We start from the raw sequence: 6,727 nt of genomic DNA, 5'->3' as shown, positions 1-6,727 counted from the left end.
ATTTTCTCACAAAAGTATTTAGGTTGAAATATTAATAAGAGAAAGTGAAATAAAACTTTAGAGAAAGAGAGAGTAAGATAGATATGTCAAAACACATTTTTGGATGAAAAGAAATGAGAAAATAGACATTTATTTATAGGCTAGATGTTGACTAAAAAATAAATTTTTAATAAATGCATTTTAAAGCAATCTAATTGATTGACAAGTTTTCCCAACCGATTAGAAGTTTGAAATATAATTGTTTGTAAGTTTGAAATATAATAGCTTGAGACTTAATTTTGAACTGATCTAATCAATTAGACAAATGCTCTAAGCGATTAGAAAAGTCAAAATTTCGCCTATAGTTATTTTGACTTCTCCCAATTCATGTGAACAACTTCAAGATGTTTTTGAAGATATTTTCTTTAGGTAAAAATATTTTGAAAATCCTTTTAGTGTTTGGTGCTTTAGCCATGCGTTTTTCCGATAAAGCCTTTATGTATTACATTTGTTTCACTCACAGCTAAAATAGGAGGTACCACAATACTTCAAGACTTTGCCACATACTTTCTCTTTTGTGGACACTTACTTGCGTAGTTTTAGATGTGATATTCCATTTGATTGTCAATCAAGTCCATCAAACCCTAATGATAAGGTTTACATCTTTATCCGCTTGATCTTTCATGCTTGTCTTATCATAAGACATTAGTTGGGATCATCAAAAGTTGATGTCCTTGTTAAAAGCATATCACTTGCAAAATAAGGTTCCACAAAATCATCACCAACTAGCACAAGAGACATGTGCCAGTCGTTCTCATCAAAATGTAACATATTACAAGAAAAAAAATTAAAAATGTTTGTTCTCGATGGAAGTAACATCCATTCAAATAACTTCATCCCTGGATCCAATGGCCGAATAGGAACACCTATTGCAAACCCTCGTCCTGCTAAGCAGAAACTAGGCTTGGAGGGAAATTGTTTTGTTCCGTCTGCAAAGCCCAAAGACAAAGGTGTAATGGTAAGGTGAAACAGGTCGCAGCGCGCAGAACTAGTAGACCTTCTCCTTTCTGGAAGTAGACAATTCCACCCATGAAAGCTTTGATTGCCATTCAAATTAATCTAACGGTTGACTGCGATCCACGCCTCACTCCACGCTTTCAATTTCCAACTACTTCTTATATTTAAGAGCAAAAGCATACTATTTCTCAAATATTTAAATCTATTTTCATTCACATATCACTTTTTATTTTTTTTTACTGACTTGAGCGTTAGAGTATTAACCTTAAATTCAAAAATAATATACAACATGACATCTCCCGACTTGAGCGTTGGAGTATTAACCTTAAATTCAAAAATAATATACAACATGACATCTCCCACCTACATATGAGATATGTTATAAGACTTATAGTTATTGAAATTATTTACTTACATTTTTTTTCAAAAGACTTAATTTATTCTTTTGAAAATCCAATAGCTTATTTAGTTCTAACATTTATAAAATATATTATATTTTCATTTTAATAATTTTAGTGATGTATATTTAAAAATTTTATAAGCATGGTAGTTTAATTAACTTTTTTAGTTGATTGTAAATATAATTAATTTTATATTTGTATAGAAGATTAATTTAAATAAAACATTTCTACAAATTTTATAAAATTCAGATTTGCCACATAGAATCATAGATGTGATCTAATAAAAAAATAAATAAATTGTTTATATTTTTTAAAGTCTTTGTTGGAGACGCTCTTTAAAGATGGTTATAAAATCCTGTGTATTATGATGGGAATGGATTCTCTGTATTGAAATTTTCATTGGAGAGAGTTAAAGTTTCATCTGCTCTATTCAATTTATTTTTAATATTTTAAATTAATGTGTTGTACAAAAACGAATGACTTAGGGTGTGTTTGTTTCAAGGTTAAAAAAAAAATTCTTGGGAATATAGCTATGGGAATCCTATTTTCCCATGTTTGATTAAAGTTTAAAAAAATTATTCCAAGGTATTTTTTATTCCTTGGAATCTTATTTACACATGATTCTTCTCTTTTTATTCCAAGGATTAAAGGGTGGCAATATAATATTCCCATGGAAATAAGTTTAACCACCCATAACTTTCCATTATCATTCATATTTATTGTTCCAGACTGGCCCAATTATCTCAATTGGCTCAATCCACTCTTTGGCCCAATGCATCCTGGCCCAAACACGCGACAGCCTTCCCCGGCCTGCTCCGGGAAAACGCAAGACATAACCGAGCACGCTAAAACCTCGTGCTCGGCAAAGACTGGTTATCCGCGTTTCCTGGCCGTAAATCACGCGTGGGACCTCAAAAGATGGAGTTCATTTTCATAGAGCTGTCCTATAAATAGCCCTCTAACCCTAGAGGGCAAGGTAATCACAATTCTACCCAAAAATCTCTTAATTTTCTGTTGTACCTCGTTGTTCAAACACTTACTCTGGCATTGGAGTGACTTGCAGGTACAACCCCTTTTTTTCTCTCAACCGTCCCGAAGTTCAAGCCTGACCGTCGCTGGCCACCTGTTCTGCTCATGAAGATGAGTGGCGCCGACTGTGGGGAAGATTTGCTTCCCTGATTCTTTTCTTGCACTTCTTGATCCTTTCTTGGATCTGCAAGAATTCATAAACCAAAACTCTCATCCAACAATCATTCATGGCCGACAATAACGAATACTTCCCTTCTTTGGACGCAACAATGACCAACAAAAACGACATCACTCTCGTCGTTCCTCCCCTAAGCAACACTACTCCTTATCCTCGTGACGGTCTTACAGCGTCTCCCTCCTCGGAAGATGCCCATAACAACACTACGCACCACCACAGAGAGACCATCAAGAGACAGTTCTGGAAAACCCTTTCTTGGTCAAGGGTCCAACCCCCCGGACCAGACCACGGCTACCGTCTTGGCCACCCTTGCGCAGACCAACGCTCTGATCCAATAACAAAATGATCAGATCAGAGCGCTGGAACAGAAATGACGCTCTAAGACTCCTCCCGGACGCCACCCTCGCTCCCAACACGAGGTCGTGGCCACCAAGAAGCGCCATCGCTCTCCCTCCCAGAGAGAGCGCCCCTCTTCCACTTCCAAGAAAGGAAATAAAGACTATCGCTCCTAACAACGCTCATCGTCTCCCCGGAAAAAAAGAAGGTCTAAGTCACCTACTCCAAGGCACTTTGACAATCGCAAGCATCACAGACGAAGTCGTAGTCGGTCCTTCACCCTGATCCTCAATGACAATGAAGACGAGTGTCGGGGCCCCTTGTCCCATGCCATTTTAGAAGCACCCCTACCGGTCGGCCTAGAGAAGTCCCCTCATTTAGGCACGTATGATGGAACGACCGACCCTGACGAGCACATCGAGAACATCGATGCCCTCTTAGATTACAAAGGATTTTCCGGCGCGATCAAATGCCGTTTGTTCCCGACCACACTGCGCAAGGGCGCGATGACATGGTACAAGAGTCTTCCCGACGAGTCCATCACATCCTGGAAAGGGCTCGGAAAGCTTTTATTGCGGCATTTCACGGCTTCCCGCAGGCACCCGAAGTTAGAAGCCTCCCTGGAGGCCATCATCCAAGGGAAAGATGAGTCACTCCGGACCTACATAGAGAGGTTCAACAAAGAGGCCGTACAAGTATCTACGATGGCCCACATGAAGAAGTTTATGCTCAAACGAGGCCTCCGACCTCGTTCTGACTTTGCCAAAGCCGTAGGAATCAAAACGCTGTCCACCTTGGACCCGTTTTTCCTCAAAGCCCAGGCATATATATAGTATGAAGAAAAGGAGGCCACAGACGCAGCCCGTAACTCTAGGCAGGAAGAAAGCACGAAAGGTGCCCGCCAAGACGACTCTTGTTGAGGATCAGAAAAGAAAAAAGACAACAAAGGCCGAGATCCCAAGGATTATAAGGGCCCAGCTGGGAAATTCCGTAAGTATACGCCCCTAAATGCATCCAGGGAGTGCATCCTGACCGAGTGCGCCAACGCGGAGTTCCAAGCGGGCAAGGTCCGCTTTCCAAAATCTTTGCCAGCCCGACCGAATATGGACAAGTCCAAGTATTTCCACTTCCACAAAAGCCACAGACACAATACTGAGGACTGCATCCGCCTAAAAGATGCGATTGAGATACTTATCAGAGAAGGGCACTTGAAACAGTATGCGAAAAAACAAGAAGCCGCACAGGAAACCAGATCCGTTGTTGAAGAAAAACCTGCAGAAGATACACCCGCCATACAGGTGGCCCTGAGTGTCACACGACCGGAGGATTTCTACCTCCCCGATTAGGCCAGAACCTCCTTCTACCTCTCCTCACATAGTGAGTGGGAACTCTTCCCCTCGACCATGGTTATTTCCGGAGGGGGATTCAGCAAGCTCACAGTTGGATTCGTAAAGCGGAAGTTCGAGGATCTGATCTCATCCAGTTCAAGAAAATCAGCGACGCTAGATCTTTCCAAAGGCGGCTCGTCCCCTATTGCACTCTACCGGGAAGAATTGCCGGGTGGTGCTTCTAATGCCACCATCCCTTTCCTTATCTGAGCACGAATAGCCAACTTCGACATACGCCGAATTTTGGTCGATCAAGGAAGCTCGGTAGATATTATGTACTCCCAGCTATTCAAGACGTTACAGCTAGACGACCGCCACCTTACACCCTACGTAGGTTCCGACCAACAAGGCTTCAACGGCACCTTGACGAAGCCGTAGGGATTCGTCGAGTTGATTATCTCGGTTAGAGATGCAGAAACGGTCAGGGCCATCAAAGTCCAGTTCCTGGTTATCGATTTCCCGTCAATCTAACAATGCATCTTGGGACGACCTACATTGGCTGAGTTGGTAGCTGTTCCCTCCACGGTCCACCTCAAACTCAAATATTATACAACGAAGGAGCAAGTAGCCACAATCCACGGAGACATCGAAGCAGCCCGAAGGTGTTTTAAGGCATCCACTAGGGGCCTCAACTCGATTAAAACGACTTCTCAACCCCAAGACAGGCCGATGGCCTCCGCGGCTCGGAGATCTTGAAGCCTCTGCCGCGCATTGACACCGTCAATCTAGACAGTCGTTTCTGCAGAGAAACCGAGGGCAAAGCAAAAACGAAGAAGCCGAACGAGGAAAGCATGCGCCCTATACCCGACGGAGATTTCGAGCTGGTGCCACTAGGGGAAGATCTGAATAAAGAGTCAAGATCGGCGTCGATCTGCCATAGCTGGCCTGAAAATAGCTCAAAGCTTGCTTCCGGGAGAACACCGACTTATTCGCCTGGAGCGCACCTGAAATGCTCGGCCTTGACCCGAAAGTATCCTGCCACCATCTGACGATCGACCGACTTGCAAGGCCATCGCTCAGAGAAGAAGGAAGTAGTCCCCAGAAAAGACGGTCGCGACCGAATTAGCTATTAGGGACCTCTTAGAGGCTAAATTCATATCGGAAGCCAAGTATACTACTTGGCTCTCCAACGTTGTACTTGTAAAGAAATCCAATGGAAAGTGACGAATGTGCACTGACTACAGTGATCTTAATAGGGCTTGCCCCAAAGATGCTTATCCCTTGCCGAACATAGATAAATTAGTAGATAATTTCGCCGGTTTTAAATTATTATCATTTATGGACGCATACTCGGGGTACAACCAAATACTTATGGCTAAAACTGACAAAAAATACACGGCTTTTATGACCGAATCGGGCAACTATTACTACAACATAATGCCCTTCGGCCTAAAAAATGTTGGGGCAACGTACCAACGAATGATGAACAACGTATTCCGAGCAGAAATAGGCGATATGCTCAAAGTATACATGGATGACATGATTGTCAAATCCCAAGAAGAGACCGATCACGCGCTCCACCTCCGAAAGGTCTTCGAGCAGGCCCGAAAGTGCAAAATAAGGTTCAACCCCGAAAAGTGTACATTTGGAGTTCGAGCTGGTAAATTCCTCGGCTTCTACTTAACAGAAAGATGAATTGAAGCAAACCCGGACAAATGCAGGGCCTTCTTAGACTTCCCTATGCCAAACTCAAAAAAATCTATCCAGTCTCTGAACGGGATGCTCACGTCATTATCCAGATTCGTAGCCAAGTGTGCCCAGCACGCAGTCCCACTGTTCAAACTTCTACAAAAAGAGGCCGCGTTCGAATGGACCGACGGGTGCGAACAAGCCCTCGTCCACCTCAAATAGGCCCTGTCACGCCCGCCCTTCCTCTCGAAGCCTAACGCCAGGGAAACCCTTTATCTATACCTGGTCGTCACGATAGAAGCCGTCAGTGCCGCCCTTATAAGGGAAACCCCGGAAGGATAGAAACCGATCTACTTCACAAGCAAAGAACTCCAGGGCCCCGAGGTCAGATACCCGCAAATAAAAAAGGTCGCCTTGGCCCTAATCAACGCAGCCCAAAGGGTAAGACCTTACTTCCTTGCACACACCATAATCGTGCGCACCGAGCAACCCATAAAACAGTTGCTCGGACGCCCAGACATGGTCGGGAGAATGCTCCGCTAGTCGTTGGAATTATCAGAATTCGACATAAGATACGAAGGCAGGAAGGCACTAAAAGTACAAGGTCTAGCAGATTTCGTGGCTGAAATGGCCTTCGCCGAGACGACCACGAACAACGCTCGAAAGTGGATCATATACGTGGACGAAGCATTAAGCTCCTCTGAAAGTGGAGCAGGCATCATCCTGGAAGACGGGGAAGGAACCCTGATAGAAGTATCACTCTCCCTATC

Source organism: Vicia villosa, linkage group LG1 (genome assembly GCF_029867415.1).
Source record: "Vicia villosa cultivar HV-30 ecotype Madison, WI linkage group LG1, Vvil1.0, whole genome shotgun sequence".
NCBI classification, from domain to species: domain Eukaryota; kingdom Viridiplantae; phylum Streptophyta; class Magnoliopsida; order Fabales; family Fabaceae; genus Vicia; species Vicia villosa.
Note: the sequence above shows the minus strand (reverse complement) of the source record.